Genomic DNA, 25,299 nt, shown 5'->3' on the forward strand with positions numbered 1-25,299 from the left:
ACACCTTGAAGCTTGGAAATGGCCACTTGCCAATTTTTCGCAGCCATACGAAGAGGACACCGTTCAAGATAGATACCTAAATGTGTATGATGTTCAACAGCCGTAACCCACGGAACAACCACATGTTCAAAGCCCCGCAAATTCAGGAGTTTGCTTTTACGGGGGTTGATACGAGAACCTGAGGCCGCAGAAAATTTATCCAGTTCCATTTTCAACGGCGGCACTTCTGCGGAGGAACGAAGCAAAACAACCAAATCATCAGCATAAGCTGTTGCTGTCTGGGTAACCCCAGAGATCGTAAGACCACGAAGTGTCGAGTTGAGACGTGTGAGGAGTGGTTGAAGGGAGAGAGCATAAAGGGTCATGGATAAAGGGCTACCTTGCGGGACGCCACGTTGAATATCAATGACCTTCGTCAGCTGTCCATTAATGTCAATCTTAGCAGAAATGCCAGTCGTCATATTCTTAAGAACCAGCAGCGCCTTTTCATTAAAACCGAGTCGGCGCAGCAGAAGCTCTAAAAACGAATGGGACACACGATCAAAAGCCTTACTAAAATCAACAAATAAAAGCGCACAGGAAATATTGGTGACAGCGACAATCGACACAATATCACGATACCCCGCCAGAGGCGTCAAGATGGAGCGCCCCGGAAAGCAGCTTTGACAAGGAGTTATCACAGGTGTAAGCAAGAGGGATAGACGTGCATTAACAGCCCTAGCAGCCGTCTTATAATCAAAATTTAAAAGGGTTAAAGGACGAAAGTCACTAGCTGTCTTCAAACCAGCAGATTTCGGTATCAGGACAACCGTACCTCTCTTGAAATCGGCTGGAATTGTGCCACCATTCAAAATTTCATTTACTATATCCGTAAAAACCGGCCCTATAATAGTCCAAAAGCGAACAAAAAACTCCTTAGGATGGCCATCCGGACCAGGAGATTTGTGAGATGGTGAACAAGCAATGAAAGCTGAAATTTCCTCTGCAGTAAAAGGAGCTAAAAATTCCATATTATGGTCCTCTGTTAAAACTGATGGGATAGCAGTTGAAATCTCGTCAACATCAAGCGGATCAGAATCAGCCACAGCATATAAGGTCTCATAGTAGCAGGTAAGTTCATGGGTTATTTGATTCTGTAAGGTAAGCCGGCGACCATCAGCTGCCATAAGGCCGTCAATCAATACACGTCGACGGTTCTTGTGGTGACGAAACAGATGATACATGGAAGTCATTTCATGTGCTAAGGTGGACGGCGGCTTAGATTTAATCTTCAATCCTTCCATCTGAAGCCGTTTAATACTAAGGAGCTTGGCTTTAATTTTCCGAACCTCAGAAAGGTGGGCACATGTCATTCGAGAAGTATCATAAAGTTCGCGAAGCACCGAATAATAATACTCAAAAGTCAGTTTCAGATCTCGCGCTCTATTATAACTGTAGGACATTAAAGTGCGACGTAGTTTTGGCTTCGCACAGTGGATCCACCAGTGAAGCTTAGACGGATAGTATCGCAGAGAACGTAAACACATGTCCCACGCCGTCTGTATTAGAGGTTCGATGTCAGGGTCATCGAGCAAGGAGACATTTAATTTCCACAGTGGCCGATAAAGTTTAAGAGGCTGACGTTCCAAATTAATTATAACCGCAAGGGCACAATGATCCGTAAAACTGGCTGGAATTACATCTACATTTAAAACAGAAACACTAAGGGGATCAGAAATATACAATCGGTCCAGGCGACTACTTGACGTGGCAGTAAAAAATGTAAATTTAACTAAAGTGGGGTGTTTAACCTCCCACGCATCGCGTAGTCGTAGTTGACGTACAAGAGAATGTAGCTCGAAACAATAATTAAAATGAGGGGATTGGTCCTTAGCTTGTAATACACAATTAAAATCACCCCCCAATAACAAAGTCGCAGGATTTTTGCGTAAAAGATAAATCAGATCCTCTTTATAAAAACGAGACCTTTCCTGCCGTTTGCTGGAACCAGAGGGGGCGTAAATATTAACCAAGGTTGTGTCAAATAACCGACAACCAATACCCCTTCCCGAGTCTAAGAGCTCAATTCCGGTAACGGGGATACCGTCACGAATTAGTAAGGCAGTACCTGTGGAAAACTCAGGCGCAAAATTTATAATAGTGCGAAAGCCAGGAACAAACAGGTGTGCAACGGAGACTTCCTGCAGGAAAACAACATCAGCTGCAGAGTCATAAATGAACTGCTGCAGAGACGCTAACTTCAGAGCAGATTGAATGCTATTTATATTTAAGGTAATAAACGTGTACGCCTGCAACATCAACCAAAAAAGGGAAAATGAACCCTAATTACACCACATTAGAAGCAACTACATCCAGATCATCAACATCAGACATGGCAGAGGGTGATTGCCCGGAATCAACGGAATCAGAGTCATCCTTTGCATGCTTGTGTTTTTTCCGCACCGCGTGAAGATTGGGGGGCACTTTCACCCGACGGCGTATCTGATGCACACCAGAGTCAAGAGCAGGTGGAGTGGGGGGTTCGAGATCAGGCACGTCAACCAAGGCATCCGAAGGATTAGCAGGGCGAGAGGAATCTGAAGAAGGAGCAAGCAAGGGGAAAACTGCATCAGGAACATCGGCACCGGCATCAGAAGGTGTAGGTATTGGAAGTGTAGGAGGTGGAGAGATAGGTTTGGAATCCGCTGAAGCGGAGCGCGCAGTTCTAGAAGCGATTTTCCGACAAACAGCTGTCTGCACCGAAGTGTCGTCAACATGTTGTGATGCCTGTGTCGGGAGGGATGTCAACACCACCTCGACCGAATGTTGGGGCTCTTGCGCCGACAGCGTGGCACCAGGTTTGACGTCATCAGGCAAAGCAGGAGACACAGTGGGAACAGAATCCAAAACAAGCAAGGGAGATTCCGGAATCCTCTCGTCAGATTCGCTAACCGGCTGCGAAACAGCAGCTTCGTCATCAGTGCTACCGGTATCACTAGCACGACGGCGTTTGTTATTGGAAACAGACGGGATCGGTGTAGAAGCAGCCGATACATCTGGGCGAGTGGGTAACGGGGGAAAACCTGCATCAGAGGAAGGTGTCACCCGTTGTGAACAATCTACTGCAGGAGGCTGACACGAGACAGGGGAGGAAGCTGCTGGCACAAGATCGGCAACCGTTAATTTGCGGCGTTGTGCTAGCCCATTTTTAAGCACAAACACCCGCTTAGGGCAATTAGCACGAACATGACCATTTTCATTACATAGAAAACACGTACCAACTTGCCCCTCATAAGTAAGATGAACACGATAACCACATACAACCAGATGGGACGGTATATTCGACTTAATATGCATTTCAACCGATCTGATACCATTATAACATTGTAGCTTATGTTGTGCAGACCAACGTTCATGTCGAATTGATCGAACGGTACCATAACCAAGCAAAGCTTCCTTGAGAAAACTGTTTTCAACTTCAGGGGGTAAATTATAAACCCGAACTGTGGTATACGTAATTTCCGCATTTGAAACAGTAACACTGCTAACAGAACCATCTCTATGACGGAACGACACTTGCTCACCATGTTTAAGTAAAATCTTATCTAGCAAAACCGGGTTCAACAATTTCACAAAAAAGCAGTAAAGTTCTGTGTCAAAATACGCCGTATGTACCTGGTCCGATGTAATGCCAATCGTATCCACAATCCATTCGTGAATTTCCAACGAAGTTGGTTGAACATTCCTGGTGGCCTTGTTAAACTGAAAACTGAGAGTACACTTCCGCGGAAACAACCGGGAAGCCATAACACTTAATTAACGCGGCAAAAGCCGCTAGGCAACACAAGACACAACACAAACACTAAGTCGACGAAACAACGAAGAAAAGAAGACAAAGAAACGTCACACACAGAAAGTAAATAGTCACAACCCGAGGGAAACGGCGGATCGAATACACAGCACGTCCGATCGCTGTCGCGTCTCAAGCGGAACTGTCAGCTATCGAGCTACGCAATGTGGCACGTCTGCAGTCCAATACCCGATCCACCGTCTCATCCACCTTTATTACTGCCCTGACACTCATTTACGCACATATCTGCTTTCGTTCACGTTTGCTCGCCTGATGCTTGGACCCCAAAAACCACAACCCAAAGATATCGTAAATGCCGTGAGAATAACCAAGACTCAGCAAACAAAAGAATGTTCGGCTACCGGGAATCGATTCCGGGCCTCGTGGCTGAAAGCCATGTCTCCTAACAGCTTTCCATTCTTTCAGGCCGCCAGACAATCAGACTTGCAAGGCAAGCACCATAGTCACTGCCGTTTCTCGTAGTATCTGTGGAACCTGTTCCCGCGTAATTTACTTGTTTTCCCGCATGTACGAAATTGGTAGTTTTGGAATATTTAAAATGCATTGTCAGATGTGGGGTTCGAACCCACGCTCCCCTTCGGGAACCAGAGCTTAAATCTGGCGCCTTAGACCGCTCGGCCAATCTGACGCGTGGGCGCCAAATCTCTTCCACCGTCGTTTCTCGGTATATCTCCAGAGCCTGACTGCGAAATTAGCGTGTTTTTTTCTTGTGTGAAGGAAATACGTTGGTTTTAGAGTATTTAAAACGAGTTGTCAGATGTGAGGTTGCACCCCACCCTCACTTTCGGGAACCACAGCTTAAACATGGTGCCTTACACCATTGTTTTCCGTCGCCATCTGTCTTGAGTGGAACGAGCAGAACTGTAGTTATCAATATTCACACTGACGCAGAGAAAACAAAAAACGACAGAAGAGGCCGTTCCCTAGCAACGGCTACGCTGTGCATTTCGCCCTCAGGGGAAGCTAATGATAGGCTCCAGGCGAGCATCAAACTAACCAACTTAATATTGTGATACTTAGGCGCTTTCTACTTCTGGATTGGCACACACATGCTGAATCGTCTCTGGATCATCAGTAAGTACGTCACATTAGATATTTGTTTTATCGCCCTGCTGTAAATTAAAGGGCAGTTTTTCAACGGCTGTCAGTTCTGCTTCTAGCTACGCTACATCGCCCTAGCAGCACCTACGCACTGCGTTCAGATGTGCTCACCTCCGCCCTGGCGTTGAGCGCCTACAGCGCCGTCGCCTTCGGCCTCTGATGGCAGGAGGGTAGCCGACACATCAAGGCGTGGGTGGGACGCAGCACAACGCGGTGGTGGTGTAACGGTCAGCATGGTTGCTTCCCAAGCAGTTGATCCGGGTTCGATTCCCGGCCACCGCACAAAAGGTACTTTTTTTCTTCTACGGGTATTCCACGTAACGAAACGCGATCTTCGAAACTGTGAACTGTCGCGGTACGAATAGTTTTCCTTCGCCCCTCGTCTCAGTCCGTGCTGCCAGGGCGCTAGTCTGCGGCTTTCGTTTCTCAGCATCGTGTGTCTCCATGTGTCGACTTTGCTCGGCTGACGCGAAAGCTGACGCTTGGAAATGGGCATATATGTAGAGGGCAGGCGCGACAAACGACTGGGAGAGACCAAAAAACGACAAACACACGACAGAACCTTTCATTTTATTGTGGCCACAGATTCGCCCCTTAGTGTACCGAGAGGCAAGAGTGGCGTCAGCGTGCGGGACCGCATAATTATTGCTAAGCAACAACGAAGCCGAAGGAAAAATGCAAAATGAAAGAAGGCAACAGCACGTCGAGTTCCCAGCCGAGCACGCATCCATGTACTAACCACGGCCAACGATTCCTAACGCCGGTGAACAGACGAGAACCGCTGCACTACGCGCGGTGTGGCCGTTGGCGACAGTATCGCGCAACGTGTAGACACCTTACTTCTTGTGAAGATCGCTTGTTATTTACCTGGCAGTGTGTCGCTGGAGGAAGCATTGTCTTTTAGGGGAGAAAAATGAAATGGCACTTGGTGCGGTCGAATACGTGGCCTTTGTGTTCACAGCACGACGCTCTAACTTACTCAGCTATCGAGCTACGCAATGTGGCACGTCTGCAGTCCAATACCCGATCCACCGTCTCATCCACCTTTATTACTGCCCTGACACTCATTTACGCACATATCTGCTTTCGTTCACGTTTGCTCGCCTGATGCTTGGACCCCAAAAACCACAACCCAAAGATATCGTAAATGCCGTGAGAATAACCAAGACTCAGCAAACAAAAGAATGTTCGGCTACCGGGAATCGATTCCGGGCCTCGTGGCTGAAAGCCATGTCTCCTAACAGCTTTCCATTCTTTCAGGCCGCCAGACAATCAGACTTGCAAGGCAAGCACCATAGTCACTGCCGTTTCTCGTAGTATCTGTGGAACCTGTTCCCGCGTAATTTACTTGTTTTCCCGCATGTACGAAATTGGTAGTTTTGGAATATTTAAAATGCATTTTCAGATGTGGGGTTCGAACCCACGCTCCCCTTCGGGAACCAGAGCTTAAATCTGGCGCCTTAGACCGCTCGGCCAATCTGACGCGTGGGCGCCAAATCTCTTCCACCGTCGTTTCTCGGTATATCTCCAGAGCCTGACTGCGAAATTAGCGTGTTTTTTTCTTGTGTGAAGGAAATACGTTGGTTTTAGAGTATTTAAAACGAGTTGTCAGATGTGAGGTTGCACCCCACCCTCACTTTCGGGAACCACAGCTTAAACATGGTGCCTTACACCATTGTTTTCCGTCGCCATCTGTCTTGAGTGGAACGAGCAGAACTGTAGTTATCAATATTCACACTGACGCAGAGAAAACAAAAAACGACAGAAGAGGCCGTTCCCTAGCAACGGCTACGCTGTGCATTTCGCCCTCAGGGGAAGCTAATGATAGGCTCCAGGCGAGCATCAAACTAACCAACTTAATATTGTGATACTTAGGCGCTTTCTACTTCTGGATTGGCACACACATGCTGAATCGTCTCTGGATCATCAGTAAGTACGTCACATTAGATATTTGTTTTATCGCCCTGCTGTAAATTAAAGGGCAGTTTTTCAACGGCTGTCAGTTCTGCTTCTAGCTACGCTACATCGCCCTAGCAGCACCTACGCACTGCGTTCAGATGTGCTCACCTCCGCCCTGGCGTTGAGCGCCTACAGCGCCGTCGCCTTCGGCCTCTGATGGCAGGAGGGTAGCCGACACATCAAGGCGTGGGTGGGACGCAGCACAACGCGGTGGTGGTGTAACGGTCAGCATGGTTGCTTCCCAAGCAGTTGATACGGGTTCGATTCCCGGCCACCGCACAAAAGGTACTTTTTTCTTCTACGGGTATTCCACGTAACGAAACGCGATCTTCGAAACTGTGAACTGTCGCGGTACGAATAGTTTTCCTTCGCCCCTCGTCTCAGTCCGTGCTGCCAGGGCGCTAGTCTACGGCTTTCGTTTCTCAGCATCGTGTGTCTCCATGTGTCGACTTTGCTCGGCTGACGCGAAAGCTGACGCTTGGAAATGGGCATATATGTAGAGGGCAGGCGCGACAAACGACTGGGAGAGACCAAAAAACGACAAACACACGACAGAACCTTTCATTTTATTGTGGCCACAGATTCGCCCCTTAGTGTACCGAGAGGCAAGAGTGGCGTCAGCGTGCGGGACCGCATAATTATTGCTAAGCAACAACGAAGCCGAAGGAAAAATGCAAAATGAAAGAAGGCAACAGCACGTCGAGTTCCCAGCCGAGCACGCATCCATGTACTAACCACGGCCAACGATTCCTAACGCCGGTGAACAGACGAGAACCGCTGCACTACGCGCGGTGTGGCCGTTGGCGACAGTATCGCGCAACGTGTAGACACCTTACTTCTTGTGAAGATCGCTTGTTATTTACCTGGCAGTGTGTCGCTGGAGGAAGCATTGTCTTTTAGGGGAGAAAAATGAAATGGCACTTGGTGCGGTCGAATACGTGGCCTTTGTGTTCACAGCACGACGCTCTAACTTACTCAGCTATCGAGCTACGCAATGTGGCACGTCTGCAGTCCAATACCCGATCCACCGTCTCATCCACCTTTATTACTGCCCTGACACTCATTTACGCACATATCTGCTTTCGTTCACGTTTGCTCGCCTGATGCTTGGACCCCAAAAACCACAACCCAAAGATATCGTAAATGCCGTGAGAATAACCAAGACTCAGCAAACAAAAGAATGTTCGGCTACCGGGAATCGATTCCGGGCCTCGTGGCTGAAAGCCATGTCTCCTAACAGCTTTCCATTCTTTCAGGCCGCCAGACAATCAGACTTGCAAGGCAAGCACCATAGTCACTGCCGTTTCTCGTAGTATCTGTGGAACCTGTTCCCGCGTAATTTACTTGTTTTCCCGCATGTACGAAATTGGTAGTTTTGGAATATTTAAAATGCATTTTCAGATGTGGGGTTCGAACCCACGCTCCCCTTCGGGAACCAGAGCTTAAATCTGGCGCCTTAGACCGCTCGGCCAATCTGACGTGTGGGCGCCAAATCTCTTCCACCGTCGTTTCTCGGTATATCTCCAGAGCCTGACTGCGAAATTAGCGTGTTTTTTTCTTGTGTGAAGGAAATACGTTGGTTTTAGAGTATTTAAAACGAGTTGTCAGATGTGAGGTTGCACCCCACCCTCACTTTCGGGAACCACAGCTTAAACATGGTGCCTTACACCATTGTTTTCCGTCGCCATCTGTCTTGAGTGGAACGAGCAGAACTGTAGTTATCAATATTCACACTGACGCAGAGAAAACAAAAAACGACAGAAGAGGCCGTTACCTAGCAACGGCTACGCTGTGCATTTCGCCCTCAGGGGAAGCTAATGATAGGCTCCAGGCGAGCATCAAACTAACCAACTTAATATTGTGATACTTAGGCGCTTTCTACTTCTGGATTGGCACACACATGCTGAATCGTCTCTGGATCATCAGTAAGTACGTCACATTAGATATTTGTTTTATCGCCCTGCTGTAAATTAAAGGGCAGTTTTTCAACGGCTGTCAGTTCTGCTTCTAGCTACGCTACATCGCCCTAGCAGCACCTACGCACTGCGTTCAGATGTGCTCACCTCCGCCCTGGCGTTGAGCGCCTACAGCGCCGTCGCCTTCGGCCTCTGATGGCAGGAGGGTAGCCGACACATCAAGGCGTGGGTGGGACGCAGCACAACGCGGTGGTGGTGTAACGGTCAGCATGGTTGCTTCCCAAGCAGTTGATCTGGGTTCGATTCCCGGCCACCGCACAAAAAGGTACTTTTTTTCTTCTACGGGTATTCCACGTAACGAAACGCGATCTTCGAAACTGTGAACTGTCGCGGTACGAATAGTTTTCCTTCGCCCCTCGTCTCAGTCCGTGCTGCCAGGGCGCTAGTCTGCGGCTTTCGTTTCTCAGCATCGTGTGTCTCCATGTGTCGACTTTGCTCGGCTGACGCGAAAGCTGACGCTTGGAAATGGGCATATATGTAGAGGGCAGGCGCGACAAACGACTGGGAGAGACCAAAAAACGACAAACACACGACAGAACCTTTCATTTTATTGTGGCCACAGATTCGCCCCTTAGTGTACCGAGAGGCAAGAGTGGCGTCAGCGTGCGGGACCGCATAATTATTGCTAAGCAACAACGAAGCCGAAGGAAAAATGCAAAATGAAAGAAGGCAACAGCACGTCGAGTTCCCAGCCGAGCACGCATCCATGTACTAACCACGGCCAACGATTCCTAACGCCGGTGAACAGACGAGAACCGCTGCACTACGCGCGGTGTGGCCGTTGGCGACAGTATCGCGCAACGTGTAGACACCTTACTTCTTGTGAAGATCGCTTGTTATTTACCTGGCAGTGTGTCGCTGGAGGAAGCATTGTCTTTTAGGGGAGAAAAATGAAATGGCACTTGGTGCGGTCGAATACGTGGCCTTTGTGTTCACAGCACGACGCTCTAACTTACTCAGCTATCGAGCTACGCAATGTGGCACGTCTGCAGTCCAATACCCGATCCACCGTCTCATCCACCTTTATTACTGCCCTGACACTCATTTACGCACATATCTGCTTTCGTTCACGTTTGCTCGCCTGATGCTTGGACCCCAAAAACCACAACCCAAAGATATCGTAAATGCCGTGAGAATAACCAAGACTCAGCAAACAAAAGAATGTTCGGCTACCGGGAATCGATTCCGGGCCTCGTGGCTGAAAGCCATGTCTCCTAACAGCTTTCCATTCTTTCAGGCCGCCAGACAATCAGACTTGCAAGGCAAGCACCATAGTCACTGCCGTTTCTCGTAGTATCTGTGGAACCTGTTCCCGCGTAATTTACTTGTTTTCCCGCATGTACGAAATTGGTAGTTTTGGAATATTTAAAATGCATTGTCAGATGTGGGGTTCGAACCCACGCTCCCCTTCGGGAACCAGAGCTTAAATCTGGCGCCTTAGACCGCTCGGCCAATCTGACGCGTGGGCGCCAAATCTCTTCCACCGTCGTTTCTCGGTATATCTCCAGAGCCTGACTGCGAAATTAGCGTGTTTTTTTCTTGTGTGAAGGAAATACGTTGGTTTTAGAGTATTTAAAACGAGTTGTCAGATGTGAGGTTGCACCCCACCCTCACTTTCGGGAACCACAGCTTAAACATGGTGCCTTACACCATTGTTTTCCGTCGCCATCTGTCTTGAGTGGAACGAGCAGAACTGTAGTTATCAATATTCACACTGACGCAGAGAAAACAAAAAACGACAGAAGAGGCCGTTCCCTAGCAACGGCTACGCTGTGCATTTCGCCCTCAGGGGAAGCTAATGATAGGCTCCAGGCGAGCATCAAACTAACCAACTTAATATTGTGATACTTAGGCGCTTTCTACTTCTGGATTGGCACACACATGCTGAATCGTCTCTGGATCATCAGTAAGTACGTCACATTAGATATTTGTTTTATCGCCCTGCTGTAAATTAAAGGGCAGTTTTTCAACGGCTGTCAGTTCTGCTTCTAGCTACGCTACATCGCCCTAGCAGCACCTACGCACTGCGTTCAGATGTGCTCACCTCCGCCCTGGCGTTGAGCGCCTACAGCGCCGTCGCCTTCGGCCTCTGATGGCAGGAGGGTAGCCGACACATCAAGGCGTGGGTGGGACGCAGCACAACGCGGTGGTGGTGTAACGGTCAGCATGGTTGCTTCCCAAGCAGTTGATCCGGGTTCGATTCCCGGCCACCGCACAAAAGGTACTTTTTTCTTCTACGGGTATTCCACGTAACGAAACGCGATCTTCGAAACTGTGAACTGTCGCGGTACGAATAGTTTTCCTTCGCCCCTCGTCTCAGTCCGTGCTGCCAGGGCGCTAGTCTGCGGCTTTCGTTTCTCAGCATCGTGTGTCTCCATGTGTCGACTTTGCTCGGCTGACGCGAAAGCTGACGCTTGGAAATGGGCATATATGTAGAGGGCAGGCGCGACAAACGACTGGGAGAGACCAAAAAACGACAAACACACGACAGAACCTTTCATTTTATTGTGGCCACAGATTCGCCCCTTAGTGTACCGAGAGGCAAGAGTGGCGTCAGCGTGCGGGACCGCATAATTATTGCTAAGCAACAACGAAGCCGAAGGAAAAATGCAAAATGAAAGAAGGCAACAGCACGTCGAGTTCCCAGCCGAGCACGCATCCATGTACTAACCACGGCCAACGATTCCTAACGCCGGTGAACAGACGAGAACCGCTGCACTACGCGCGGTGTGGCCGTTGGCGACAGTATCGCGCAACGTGTAGACACCTTACTTCTTGTGAAGATCGCTTGTCATTTACCTGGCAGTGTGTCGCTGGAGGAAGCATTGTCTTTTAGGGGAGAAAAATGAAATGGCACTTGGTGCGGTCGAATACGTGGCCTTTGTGTTCACAGCACGACGCTCTAACTTACTCAGCTATCGAGCTACGCAATGTGGCACGTCTGCAGTCCAATACCCGATCCACCGTCTCATCCACCTTTATTACTGCCCTGACACTCATTTACGCACATATCTGCTTTCGTTCACGTTTGCTCGCCTGATGCTTGGACCCCAAAAACCACAACCCAAAGATATCGTAAATGCCGTGAGAATAACCAAGACTCAGCAAACAAAAGAATGTTCGGCTACCGGGAATCGATTCCGGGCCTCGTGGCTGAAAGCCATGTCTCCTAACAGCTTTCCATTCTTTCAGGCCGCCAGACAATCAGACTTGCAAGGCAAGCACCATAGTCACTGCCGTTTCTCGTAGTATCTGTGGAACCTGTTCCCGCGTAATTTACTTGTTTTCCCGCATGTACGAAATTGGTAGTTTTGGAATATTTAAAATGCATTTTCAGATGTGGGGTTCGAACCCACGCTCCCCTTCGGGAACCAGAGCTTAAATCTGGCGCCTTAGACCGCTCGGCCAATCTGACGCGTGGGCGCCAAATCTCTTCCACCGTCGTTTCTCGGTATATCTCCAGAGCCTGACTGCGAAATTAGCGTGTTTTTTTCTTGTGTGAAGGAAATACGTTGGTTTTAGAGTATTTAAAACGAGTTGTCAGATGTGAGGTTGCACCCCACCCTCACTTTCGGGAACCACAGCTTAAACATGGTGCCTTACACCATTGTTTTCCGTCGCCATCTGTCTTGAGTGGAACGAGCAGAACTGTAGTTATCAATATTCACACTGACGCAGAGAAAACAAAAAACGACAGAAGAGGCCGTTCCCTAGCAACGGCTACGCTGTGCATTTCGCCCTCAGGGGAAGCTAATGATAGGCTCCAGGCGAGCATCAAACTAACCAACTTAATATTGTGATACTTAGGCGCTTTCTACTTCTGGATTGGCACACACATGCTGAATCGTCTCTGGATCATCAGTAAGTACGTCACATTAGATATTTGTTTTATCGCCCTGCTGTAAATTAAAGGGCAGTTTTTCAACGGCTGTCAGTTCTGCTTCTAGCTACGCTACATCGCCCTAGCAGCACCTACGCACTGCGTTCAGATGTGCTCACCTCCGCCCTGGCGTTGAGCGCCTACAGCGCCGTCGCCTTCGGCCTCTGATGGCAGGAGGGTAGCCGACACATCAAGGCGTGGGTGGGACGCAGCACAACGCGGTGGTGGTGTAACGGTCAGCATGGTTGCTTCCCAAGCAGTTGATCCGGGTTCGATTCCCGGCCACCGCACAAAAGGTACTTATTTCTTCTACGGGTATTCCACGTAACGAAACGCGATCTTCGAAACTGTGAACTGTCGCGGTACGAATAGTTTTCCTTCGCCCCTCGTCTCAGTCCGTGCTGCCAGGGCGCTAGTCTGCGGCTTTCGTTTCTCAGCATCGTGTGTCTCCATGTGTCGACTTGTCTCGACTTTGCTCGGCTGACGCGAAAGCTGACGCTTGGAAATGGGCATATATGTAGAGGGCAGGCGCGACAAACGACTGGGAGAGACCAAAAAACGACAAACACACGACAGAACCTTTCATTTTATTGTGGCCACAGATTCGCCCCTTAGTGTACCGAGAGGCAAGAGTGGCGTCAGCGTGCGGGACCGCATAATTATTGCTAAGCAACAACGAAGCCGAAGGAAAAATGCAAAATGAAAGAAGGCAACAGCACGTCGAGTTCCCAGCCGAGCACGCATCCATGTACTAACCACGGCCAACGATTCCTAACGCCGGCGAACAGACGAGAACCGCTGCACTACGCGCGGTGTGGCCGTTGGCGACAGTATCGCGCAACGTGTAGACACCTTACTTCTTGTGAAGATCGCTTGTTATTTACCTGCCAGTGTGTCGCTGGAGGAAGCATTGTCTTTTAGGGGAGAAAAATGAAATGGCACTTGGTGCGGTCGAATACGTGGCCTTTGTGTTCACAGCACGACGCTCTAACTTACTCAGCTATCGAGCTACGCAATGTGGCACGTCTGCAGTCCAATACCCGATCCACCGTCTCATCCACCTTTATTACTGCCCTGACACTCATTTACGCACATATCTGCTTTCGTTCACGTTTGCTCGCCTGATGCTTGGACCCCAAAAACCACAACCCAAAGATATCGTAAATGCCGTGAGAATAACCAAGACTCAGCAAACAAAAGAATGTTCGGCTACCGGGAATCGATTCCGGGCCTCGTGGCTGAAAGCCATGTCTCCTAACAGCTTTCCATTCTTTCAGGCCGCCAGACAATCAGACTTGCAAGGCAAGCACCATAGTCACTGCCGTTTCTCGTAGTATCTGTGGAACCTGTTCCCGCGTAATTTACTTGTTTTCCCGCATGTACGAAATTGGTAGTTTTGGAATATTTAAAATGCATTGTCAGATGTGGGGTTCGAACCCACGCTCCCCTTCGGGAACCAGAGCTTAAATCTGGCGCCTTAGACCGCTCGGCCAATCTGACGCGTGGGCGCCAAATCTCTTCCACCGTCGTTTCTCGGTATATCTCCAGAGCCTGACTGCGAAATTAGCGTGTTTTTTTCTTGTGTGAAGGAAATACGTTGGTTTTAGAGTATTTAAAACGAGTTGTCAGATGTGAGGTTGCACCCCACCCTCACTTTCGGGAACCACAGCTTAAACATGGTGCCTTACACCATTGTTTTCCGTCGCCATCTGTCTTGAGTGGAACGAGCAGAACTGTAGTTATCAATATTCACACTGACGCAGAGAAAACAAAAAACGACAGAAGAGGCCGTTCCCTAGCAACGGCTACGCTGTGCATTTCGCCCTCAGGGGAAGCTAATGATAGGCTCCAGGCGAGCATCAAACTAACCAACTTAATATTGTGATACTTAGGCGCTTTCTACTTCTGGATTGGCACACACATGCTGAATCGTCTCTGGATCATCAGTAAGTACGTCACATTAGATATTTGTTTTATCGCCCTGCTGTAAATTAAAGGGCAGTTTTTCAACGGCTGTCAGTTCTGCTTCTAGCTACGCTACATCGCCCTAGCAGCACCTACGCACTGCGTTCAGATGTGCTCACCTCCGCCCTGGCGTTGAGCGCCTACAGCGCCGTCGCCTTCGGCCTCTGATGGCAGGAGGGTAGCCGACACATCAAGGCGTGGGTGGGACGCAGCACAACGCGGTGGTGGTGTAACGGTCAGCATGGTTGCTTCCCAAGCAGTTGATCCGGGTTCGATTCCCGGCCACCGCACAAAAGGTACTTTTTTCTTCTACGGGTATTCCACGTAACGAAACGCGATCTTCGAAACTGTGAACTGTCGCGGTACGAATAGTTTTCCTTCGCCCCTCGTCTCAGTCCGTGCTGCCAGGGCGCTAGTCTGCGGCTTTCGTTTCTCAGCATCGTGTGTCTCCATGTGTCGACTTTGCTCGGCTGACGCGAAAGCTGACGCTTGGAAATGGGCATATATGTAGAGGGCAGGCGCGACAAACGACTGGGAGAGACCAAAAAACGACAAACACACGACAGAACCTTTCATTTTATTGTGGCCACAGATTCGCCCCTTAGTGTACCGAGAGGCAAGAGTGGCGTCAGCGTGCGGGACCGCATAATTATTGCTAAGCAACAACGAAGCCGAAGGAAAAATGCAAAATGAAAGAAGGCAACAGCACGTCGAGTTCCCAGCCGAGCACGCATCCATGTACTAACCACGGCCAACGATTCCTAACGCCGGTGAACAGACGAGAACCGCTGCACTACGCGCGGTGTGGCCGTTGGCGACAGTATCGCGCAACGTGTAGACACCTTACTTCTTGTGAAGATCGCTTGTCATTTACCTGGCAGTGTGTCGCTGGAGGAAGCATTGTCTTTTAGGGGAGAAAAATGAAATGGCACTTGGTGCGGTCGAATACGTGGCCTTTGTGTTCACAGCACGACGCTCTAACTTACTCAGCTATCGAGCTACGCAATGTGGCACGTCTGCAGTCCAATACCCGATCCACCGTCTCATCCACCTTTATTACTGCCCTGACACTCATTTACGCACATATCTGCTTTCGTTCACGTTTGCTCGCCTGATGCTTGGACCCCAAAAACCACAACCCAAAGATATCGTAAATGCCGTGAGAATAACCAAGACTCAGCAAACAAAAGAATGTTCGGCTACCGGGAATCGATTCCGGGCCTCGTGGCTGAAAGCCATGTCTCCTAACAGCTTTCCATTCTTTCAGGCCGCCAGACAATCAGACTTGCAAGGCAAGCACCATAGTCACTGCCGTTTCTCGTAGTATCTGTGGAACCTGTTCCCGCGTAATTTACTTGTTTTCCCGCATGTACGAAATTGGTAGTTTTGGAATATTTAAAATGCATTGTCAGATGTGGGGTTCGAACCCACGCTCCCCTTCGGGAACCAGAGCTTAAATCTGGCGCCTTAGACCGCTCGGCCAATCTGACGCGTGGGCGCCAAATCTCTTCCACCGTCGTTTCTCGGTATATCTCCAGAGCCTGACTGCGAAATTAGCGTGTTTTTTTCTTGTGTGAAGGAAATACGTTGGTTTTAGAGTATTTAAAACGAGTTGTCAGATGTGAGGTTGCACCCCACCCTCACTTTCGGGAACCACAGCTTAAACATGGTGCCTTACACCATTGTTTTCCGTCGCCATCTGTCTTGAGTGGAACGAGCAGAACTGTAGTTATCAATATTCACACTGACGCAGAGAAAACAAAAAACGACAGAAGAGGCCGTTCCCTAGCAACGGCTACGCTGTGCATTTCGCCCTCAGGGGAAGCTAATGATAGGCTCCAGGCGAGCATCAAACTAACCAACTTAATATTGTGATACTTAGGCGCTTTCTACTTCTGGATTGGCACACACATGCTGAATCGTCTCTGGATCATCAGTAAGTACGTCACATTAGATATTTGTTTTATCGCCCTGCTGTAAATTAAAGGGCAGTTTTTCAACGGCTGTCAGTTCTGCTTCTAGCTACGCTACATCGCCCTAGCAGCACCTACGCACTGCGTTCAGATGTGCTCACCTCCGCCCTGGCGTTGAGCGCCTACAGCGCCGTCGCCTTCGGCCTCTGATGGCAGGAGGGTAGCCGACACATCAAGGCGTGGGTGGGACGCAGCACAACGCGGTGGTGGTGTAACGGTCAGCATGGTTGCTTCCCAAGCAGTTGATCCGGGTTCGATTCCCGGCCACCGCACAAAAGGTACTTTTTTCTTCTACGGGTATTCCACGTAACGAAACGCGATCTTCGAAACTGTGAACTGTCGCGGTACGAATAGTTTTCCTTCGCCCCTCGTCTCAGTCCGTGCTGCCAGGGCGCTAGTCTGCGGCTTTCGTTTCTCAGCATCGTGTGTCTCCATGTGTCGACTTTGCTCGGCTGACGCGAAAGCTGACGCTTGGAAATGGGCATATATGTAGAGGGCAGGCGCGACAAACGACTGGGAGAGACCAAAAAACGACAAACACACGACAGAACCTTTCATTTTATTGTGGCCACAGATTCGCCCCTTAGTGTACCGAGAGGCAAGAGTGGCGTCAGCGTGCGGGACCGCATAATTATTGCTAAGCAACAACGAAGCCGAAGGAAAAATGCAAAATGAAAGAAGGCAACAGCACGTCGAGTTCCCAGCCGAGCACGCATCCATGTACTAACCACGGCCAACGATTCCTAACGCCGGTGAACAGACGAGAACCGCTGCACTACGCGCGGTGTGGCCGTTGGCGACAGTATCGCGCAACGTGTAGACACCTTACTTCTTGTGAAGATCGCTTGTCATTTACCTGGCAGTGTGTCGCTGGAGGAAGCATTGTCTTTTAGGGGAGAAAAATGAAATGGCACTTGGTGCGGTCGAATACGTGGCCTTTGTGTTCACAGCACGACGCTCTAACTTACTCAGCTATCGAGCTACGCAATGTGGCACGTCTGCAGTCCAATACCCGATCCACCGTCTCATCCACCTTTATTACTGCCCTGACACTCATTTACGCACATATCTGCTTTCGTTCACGTTTGCTCGCCTGATGCTTGGACCCCAAAAACCACAACCCAAAGATATCGTAAATGCCGTGAGAATAACCAAGACTCAGCAAACAAAAGAATGTTCGGCTACCGGGAATCGATTCCGGGCCTCGTGGCTGAAAGCCATGTCTCCTAACAGCTTTCCATTCTTTCAGGCCGCCAGACAATCAGACTTGCAAGGCAAGCACCATAGTCACTGCCGTTTCTCGTAGTATCTGTGGAACCTGTTCCCGCGTAATTTACTTGTTTTCCCGCATGTACGAAATTGGTAGTTTTGGAATATTTAAAATGCATTGTCAGATGTGGGGTTCGAACCCACGCTCCCCTTCGGGAACCAGAGCTTAAATCTGGCGCCTTAGACCGCTCGGCCAATCTGACGCGTGGGCGCCAAATCTCTTCCACCGTCGTTTCTCGGTATATCTCCAGAGCCTGACTGCGAAATTAGCGTGTTTTTTTCTTGTGTGAAGGAAATACGTTGGTTTTAGAGTATTTAAAACGAGTTGTCAGATGTGAGGTTGCACCCCACCCTCACTTTCGGGAACCACAGCTTAAACATGGTGCCTTACACCATTGTTTTCCGTCGCCATCTGTCTTGAGTGGAACGAGCAGAACTGTAGTTATCAATATTCACACTGACGCAGAGAAAACAAAAAACGACAGAAGAGGCCGTTCCCTAGCAACGGCTACGCTGTGCATTTCGCCCTCAGGGGAAGCTAATGATAGGCTCCAGGCGAGCATCAAACTAACCAACTTAATATTGTGATACTTAGGCGCTTTCTACTTCTGGATTGGCACACACATGCTGAATCGTCTCTGGATCATCAGTAAGTACGTCACATTAGATATTTGTTTTATCGCCCTGCTGTAAATTAAAGGGCAGTTTTTCAACGGCTGTCAGTTCTGCTTCTAGCTACGCTACATCGCCCTAGCAGCACCTACGCACTGCGTTCAGATGTGCTCACCTCCGCCCTGGCGTTGAGCGCCTACAGCGCCGTCGCCTTCGGCCTCTGATGGCAGGAGGGTAGCCGACACATCAAGGCGTGGGTGGGACGCAGCACAACGCGGTGGTGGTGTAACGGTCAGCATGGTTGCTTCCCAAGCAGTTGATCCGGGTTCGATTCCCGGCCACCGCACAAAACGTACTTTTTTCTTCTACGGGTATTCCACGTAACGAAACGCGATCTTCGAAACTGTGAACTGTCGCGGTACGAATAGTTTTCCTTCGCCCCTCGTCTCAGTCCGTGCTGCCAGGGCGCTAGTCTGCGGCTTTCGTTTCTCAGCATCGTGTGTCTCCATGTGTCGACTTTGCTCGGCTGACGCGAAAGCTGACGCTTGGAAATGGGCATATATGTAGAGGGCAGGCGCGACAAACGACTGGGAGAGACCAAAAAACGACAAACACACGACAGAACCTTTCATTTTATTGTGGCCACAGATTCGCCCCTTAGTGTACCGAGAGGCAAGAGTGGCGTCAGCGTGCGGGACCGCATAATTATTGCTAAGCAACAACGAAGCCGAAGGAAAAATGCAAAATGAAAGAAGGCAACAGCACGTCGAGTTCCCAGCCGAGCACGCATCCATGTACTAACCACGGCCAACGATTCCTAACGCCGGTGAACAGACGAGAACCGCTGCACTACGCGCGGTGTGGCCGTTGGCGACAGTATCGCGCAACGTGTAGACACCTTACTTCTTGTGAAGATCGCTTGTTATTTACCTGGCAGTGTGTCGCTGGAGGAAGCATTGTCTTTTAGGGGAGAAAAATGAAATGGCACTTGGTGCGGTCGAATACGTGGCCTTTGTGTTCACAGCACGACGCTCTAACTTACTCAGCTATCGAGCTACGCAATGTGGCACGTCTGCAGTCCAATACCCGATCCACCGTCTCATCCACCTTTATTACTGCCCTGACACTCATTTACGCACATATCTGCTTTCGTTCACGTTTGCTCGCCTGATGCTTGGACCCCAAAAACCACAACCCAAAGATATCGTAAATGCCGTGAGAATAACCAAGACTCAGCAAACAAAAGAATGTTCGGCTACCGGGAATCGATTCCGGGCCTCGTGGCTGAAAGCCATGTCTCCTAACAGCTTTCCATTCTTTCAGGCCGCCAGACAATCAGACTTGCAAGGCAAGCACCATAGTCACTGCCGTTTCTCGTAGTATCTGTGGAACCTGTTCCCGCGTAATTTACTTGTTTTTCCGCATGTACGAAATTGGTAGTTTTGGAATATTTAAAATGCATTGTCAGATGTGGGGTTCGAACCCACGCTCCCCTTCGGGAACCAGAGCTTAAATCTGGCGCCTTAGACCGCTCGGCCAATCTGACGCGTGGGCGCCAAATCTCTTCCACCGTCGTTTCTCGGTATATCTCCAGAGCCTGACTGCGAAATTAGCGTGTTTTTTTCTTGTGTGAAGGAAATACGTTGGTTTTAGAGTATTTAAAACGAGTTGTCAGATGTGAGGTTGCACCCCACCCTCACTTTCGGGAACCACAGCTTAAACATGGTGCCTTACACCATTGTTTTCCGTCGCCATCTGTCTTGAGTGGAACGAGCAGAACTGTAGTTATCAATATTCACACTGACGCAGAGAAAACAAAAAACGACAGAAGAGGCCGTTCCCTAGCAACGGCTACGCTGTGCATTTCGCCCTCAGGGGAAGCTAATGATAGGCTCCAGGCGAGCATCAAACTAACCAACTTAATATTGTGATACTTAGGCGCTTTCTACTTCTGGATTGGCACACACATGCTGAATCGTCTCTGGATCATCAGTAAGTACGTCACATTAGATATTTGTTTTATCGCCCTGCTGTAAATTAAAGGGCAGTTTTTCAACGGCTGTCAGTTCTGCTTCTAGCTACGCTACATCGCCCTAGCAGCACCTACGCACTGCGTTCAGATGTGCTCACCTCCGCCCTGGCGTTGAGCGCCTACAGCGCCGCCGCCTTCGGCCTCTGATGGCAGGAGGGTAGCCGACACATCAAGTCGTGGGTGGGACGCAGCACAACGTGGTGGTGGTGTAACGGTCAGCATGGTTGCTTCCCAAGCAGTTGATCCGGGTTCGATTCCCGGCCACCGCACAAAAGGTACTTTTTTCTTCTACGGGTATTCCACGTAACGAAACGCGATCTTCGAAACTGTGAACTGTCGCGGTACGAATAGTTTTCCTTCGCCCCTCGTCTCAGTCCGTGCTGCCAGGGCGCTAGTCTGCGGCTTTCGTTTCTCAGCATCGTGTGTCTCCATGTGTCGACTTTGCTCGGCTGACGCGAAAGCTGACGCTTGGAAATGGGCATATATGTAGAGGGCAGGCGCGACAAACGACTGGGAGAGACCAAAAAACGACAAACACACGACAGAACCTTTCATTTTATTGTGGCCACAGATTCGCCCCTTAGTGTACCGAGAGGCAAGAGTGGCGTCAGCGTGCGGGACCGCATAATTATTGCTAAGCAACAACGAAGCCGAAGGAAAAATGCAAAATGAAAGAAGGCAACAGCACGTCGAGTTCCCAGCCGAGCACGCATCCATGTACTAACCACGGCCAACGATTCCTAACGCCGGTGAACAGACGAGAACCGCTGCACTACGCGCGGTGTGGCCGTTGGCGACAGTATCGCGCAACGTGTAGACACCTTACTTCTTGTGAAGATCGCTTGTCATTTACCTGGCAGTGTGTCGCTGGAGGAAGCATTGTCTTTTAGGGGAGAAAAATCAAATGGCACTTGGTGCGGTCGAATACGTGGCCTTTGTGTTCACAGCACGACGCTCTAACTTACTCAGCTATCGAGCTACGCAATGTGGCACGTCTGCAGTCCAATACCCGATCCACCGTCTCATCCACCTTTATTACTGCCCTGACACTCATTTACGCACATATCTGCTTTCGTTCACGTTTGCTCGCCTGATGCTTGGACCCCAAAAACCACAACCCAAAGATATCGTAAATGCCGTGAGAATAACCAAGACTCAGCAAACAAAAGAATGTTCGGCTACCGGGAATCGATTCCGGGCCTCGTGGCTGAAAGCCATGTCTCCTAACAGCTTTCCATTCTTTCAGGCCGCCAGACAATCAGACTTGCAAGGCAAGCACCATAGTCACTGCCGTTTCTCGTAGTATCTGTGGAACCTGTTCCCGCGTAATTTACTTGTTTTCCCGCATGTACGAAATTGGTAGTTTTGGAATATTTAAAATGCATTTTCAGATGTGGGGTTCGAACCCACGCTCCCCTTCGGGAACCAGAGCTTAAATCTGGCGCCTTAGACCGCTCTTTTTTTTTTTTTTTTTTTTTTCAAACACAGCCAAATTGTCACACTAGCTGTGTATCTCTAACAAAGTTGACGTATGTCCTCACGTCGGTGCCGGTTAAAACGATTTCGCCCCCGGGTGGGCTCGAACCACCAACCTTTCGGTTAACAGCCGAACGCGCTAGCCGATTTTTTTTTTCCTTCTTTTTTTTATCTTTTTTTTTTCCCTTTACGCCTTAACCACTTTTTTTTTATTTTATTTTTTAAAGTAGAATAGAAGCTTAGCAGCATGAGGCAGGTGGAGGCAAAACGGGCAGGGGTCTGAGACTTGAGGCCTGGCCGTGATGTCTCCCCCCAGTCCCGTTGCTGAGTTGCTTCATTATAATATTCTTGACGGAGTATGGAAGCTATGCTTTGTGTTCATCCTACTCCTGAACCGATTGATCCTTCATTTTAGACAAAAAATTTAGTTCATGTTGAGGCATTAGCAATTGAAGCTGATAGCTTGTAGCGTTTGCGGTATTTATTTAGTAGATATATATTATTCCCACTGCTTCTTGACAACAAAAAACATGCCTCTTTGTAACAGAAAAGTAATCATGAAGCAATGGATGCTGATTGTGTATTTTTGGTTGCTCATGTCCTTTTTTTTTTTTTTTTTTGTATTAGTTTGTTTGTTTTATTTTCGCTTTTTTTTTCTTGTAAGGGAAGAAACTTCATTGAATGCAAAAAATAAGTGTTATGGTAAGGCACTATTGCCATAGCCTTATTGTCTTCTTGATAGGTATAATAATAATAAAAAAAAAGGAGAAAAATCCTCCTCCATTAAAAGAAATGAGACTTCCATGTTAGTAATAAAATCGGAAAAAAAAGCTTATCTGTACCCTACGATGGTGATTTTTTTTTGTTTCTTGTTCTTAATTTTTTCTTTTTTTTTCTTTTTTAACGTTTTTTTGTTTTTTTTTCGGCTTCTGCTGTGGAACGAACAAAATAGCCTTCTGAGTTAGCAGAGTATAATTGATGGTTATATGAAGCTGGAAAATTGTAATTTTTTTTCCTGGTTTTTAGAAAACAAGCGTCCATTCGCTTAAAGAAATGATTTGTGTTTATCTCAGCCGCGTGTCAACCAATGCCCAGTCGCTCAAATACTATTTTTAGCATATTGCCGTAGTTCTTCTTGTGATCTTTATATTTCAGGGCTCTATAAAAAGCAAACTTCAAGTTCACGTAAAACTCAATGGAATTGTCAGATCCCAAGTGATTAATTACGTAGTTCACATAGTGTCCCATTAACCAGTGGACGGAGTTGTTTTTTGCTGCGGGAAAATAGCGAGTCTGAGGCCTGAGGAATGTCACAGGAGGAAAATTTTCTACCGAAGACCTCGTAAGAAATGCAAGTTGTTCTCTGATCCAATTACAGATTTGTAGATTCCCACCGCACGTTAATCTGTGCACTAACGTATCGATCAGTTTGCATTTGAGACATAGATTCGTTTCGCTAATGCCGATTGCATGTAGCCTTTCATTAGTGCTGATGGTCCCGTTCACTGTTTTATACCATGTTGATTTGACGTCGGATGGAAGACCATGCATATTAATATTTTCCCATATGGCGTCCCAATCAAAATGTGGGTATTTGCTTTCTAATTTGTTTCTCGCCTCCATTTTCCTTCGATGACACAGAATATCGCGGGCCGTGATCCGTCGTGAGTTGATTATGGCATTGCCAAGATAGCTGAGTTCCACGAAATATACTCGAACGTGCTGGAGCCGGTTATTTATTTTTTGCACATTCACCGGTGGCTGTGGACTTGCAGGCCTGACAACTTCAAATAATTTAGTTGTAATGCTGTCAGCGTGGTCGCTAAGGATAGTGGCGGTCCTTTTTATAAAAAGTGCAGACGCCTTATTTCTAATGTCAACTAAACCTAAACCTCCTTTCCTGGGATCTAAGGTCGCTGTTGTTGCAGCTACTCGGAATATTTCACCTCTCCACAGATAACTGGCAATGGTAGACATTATCTGTTTTCCAATCATTTTTGGTAACGGGAAGATCTGCGCTGTAAAGTAACCTTTGGAGAGGAGGCAGTTGTTAATGAAAAGTACCCTTTGAAACTGGTTCATATTACGGGAAAGGTTTTCTCTTGTTATTCCAAGAATTTGTCCTGACGTATTTCTCCAATTGATAGCTGCCATTTTCAATGGACAAGGCGTCAGCGTTATTCCCAGTGCTTTGCACTGGGTGACTTTTGTCGCCCAGGCTAATGTGGTGTGTTGAAAACCCCGTAGGTTTAAAAGTTTGCTTTTGTTTGCGTTGAGACTCGCTCCGGAGACGCTACAGTACTTCTTAATTAGTATGTCCAATTTCGAAATGTCTTCGGCATTACGCACTACGACTCCGACATCATCGGCATAGGCGTTTATAACAGTTCGGTGAGCAGATAATGTGAGGCCAGTCAGGGTGACATGAACACTGCGGAGAAAAGGCTCTAAAGACAGCACGAAGAGGAGCATTGAGAGGGGGCTGCCTTGAGGCACGCCACGCCTGATCTGGATCTGCTTTGTCCTCTGGCTGTTGACTGAGATACAAGCGCTGATTCCTGTTGCAATATTTCTAATCACACTTAGGACGCGCTCATTAAAACCTATTTTCTTCAGTGTGGCATTAAGGAATCTATGATCCACACGATCAAAAGCTTTCTGGAAGTCAATAAACATGATAGCACATTTGATATTGGTCACAGCAGTGATTGCAATTACATCTCTATATTCAGCTATGCTTTTAAAAATACTCCTATTAGGAACACATGACTGGTATGGGCTTACTATCTTTGTAGCGAGCTGTGAGAGTCTGTTGTTTATAATTCTGCCGATGATTTTATAATCAGAGTTTAACAGAGAGATAGGACGAAAGTTATTAAGGTTTGTTTTTGCAGTAGTTTTTGGAATGAGTACTATTGTACTCTCTTTAAAAACAGAAGGTATCTGTTTTCCCTGAAGTACCTCGTTTGTGATTCGGGTAAACATGTCACCAATCAAAGGCCAGTATCGTATATAAAATTCAACAGGCAAACCATCCGGTCCCGGTGATTTCTTCAAAGGAGACTTGCAGATGGTTCTGTAGATTTCTTCGTTAGGACACTCGACGAGAAGGTTTTCGTTTTCCTCGTCCGACACCTGAGGAGCTATGGAACTAAGGTAATCATCGAAGGACTCTTCACATACAGGACTGACTAAGTATAGGTCTT

General features: G+C 48.3%; 18 non-coding genes across 18 annotated transcripts; 9 read left to right on the forward strand and 9 right to left on the reverse strand.

The window, feature by feature from the left end:
* Positions 1 to 4,394: 4,394 nt before the first annotated feature.
* Positions 4,395 to 4,478, reverse strand: Trnal-uaa. The gene has a single exon. It is a non-coding gene; the product is annotated as a tRNA-Leu (tRNA).
* Positions 4,479 to 5,161: 683 nt separating this feature from the next.
* Positions 5,162 to 5,233, forward strand: Trnag-ccc. The gene has a single exon. It is a non-coding gene; the product is annotated as a tRNA-Gly (tRNA).
* Positions 5,234 to 6,350: 1,117 nt separating this feature from the next.
* Trnal-uaa lies at positions 6,351 to 6,434 on the reverse strand. The gene has a single exon. It is a non-coding gene; the product is annotated as a tRNA-Leu (tRNA).
* A 683-nt stretch (positions 6,435 to 7,117) lies between these two features.
* Trnag-ccc lies at positions 7,118 to 7,189 on the forward strand. The gene has a single exon. It is a non-coding gene; the product is annotated as a tRNA-Gly (tRNA).
* Positions 7,190 to 8,305: 1,116 nt separating this feature from the next.
* Trnal-uaa lies at positions 8,306 to 8,389 on the reverse strand. Its single transcript has one exon. It is a non-coding gene; the product is annotated as a tRNA-Leu (tRNA).
* Positions 8,390 to 9,072: 683 nt separating this feature from the next.
* On the forward strand, positions 9,073 to 9,144 carry Trnag-ccc. The gene has a single exon. It is a non-coding gene; the product is annotated as a tRNA-Gly (tRNA).
* A 1,118-nt stretch (positions 9,145 to 10,262) lies between these two features.
* Trnal-uaa lies at positions 10,263 to 10,346 on the reverse strand. Its single transcript has one exon. It is a non-coding gene; the product is annotated as a tRNA-Leu (tRNA).
* Positions 10,347 to 11,029: 683 nt separating this feature from the next.
* Positions 11,030 to 11,101, forward strand: Trnag-ccc. Its single transcript has one exon. It is a non-coding gene; the product is annotated as a tRNA-Gly (tRNA).
* Positions 11,102 to 12,217: 1,116 nt separating this feature from the next.
* Positions 12,218 to 12,301, reverse strand: Trnal-uaa. The gene has a single exon. It is a non-coding gene; the product is annotated as a tRNA-Leu (tRNA).
* A 683-nt stretch (positions 12,302 to 12,984) lies between these two features.
* On the forward strand, positions 12,985 to 13,056 carry Trnag-ccc. The gene has a single exon. It is a non-coding gene; the product is annotated as a tRNA-Gly (tRNA).
* A 1,126-nt stretch (positions 13,057 to 14,182) lies between these two features.
* On the reverse strand, positions 14,183 to 14,266 carry Trnal-uaa. Its single transcript has one exon. It is a non-coding gene; the product is annotated as a tRNA-Leu (tRNA).
* A 683-nt stretch (positions 14,267 to 14,949) lies between these two features.
* Positions 14,950 to 15,021, forward strand: Trnag-ccc. The gene has a single exon. It is a non-coding gene; the product is annotated as a tRNA-Gly (tRNA).
* Positions 15,022 to 16,137: 1,116 nt separating this feature from the next.
* On the reverse strand, positions 16,138 to 16,221 carry Trnal-uaa. The gene has a single exon. It is a non-coding gene; the product is annotated as a tRNA-Leu (tRNA).
* Positions 16,222 to 16,904: 683 nt separating this feature from the next.
* On the forward strand, positions 16,905 to 16,976 carry Trnag-ccc. The gene has a single exon. It is a non-coding gene; the product is annotated as a tRNA-Gly (tRNA).
* A 1,116-nt stretch (positions 16,977 to 18,092) lies between these two features.
* On the reverse strand, positions 18,093 to 18,176 carry Trnal-uaa. Its single transcript has one exon. It is a non-coding gene; the product is annotated as a tRNA-Leu (tRNA).
* Positions 18,177 to 18,859: 683 nt separating this feature from the next.
* On the forward strand, positions 18,860 to 18,931 carry Trnag-ccc. Its single transcript has one exon. It is a non-coding gene; the product is annotated as a tRNA-Gly (tRNA).
* Positions 18,932 to 20,047: 1,116 nt separating this feature from the next.
* On the reverse strand, positions 20,048 to 20,131 carry Trnal-uaa. The gene has a single exon. It is a non-coding gene; the product is annotated as a tRNA-Leu (tRNA).
* Positions 20,132 to 20,814: 683 nt separating this feature from the next.
* Trnag-ccc lies at positions 20,815 to 20,886 on the forward strand. Its single transcript has one exon. It is a non-coding gene; the product is annotated as a tRNA-Gly (tRNA).
* Positions 20,887 to 25,299: the final 4,413 nt, after the last annotated feature.

Source organism: Schistocerca piceifrons, chromosome 2, assembly GCF_021461385.2.
Source record: "Schistocerca piceifrons isolate TAMUIC-IGC-003096 chromosome 2, iqSchPice1.1, whole genome shotgun sequence".
NCBI lineage: Eukaryota > Metazoa > Arthropoda > Insecta > Orthoptera > Acrididae > Schistocerca > Schistocerca piceifrons.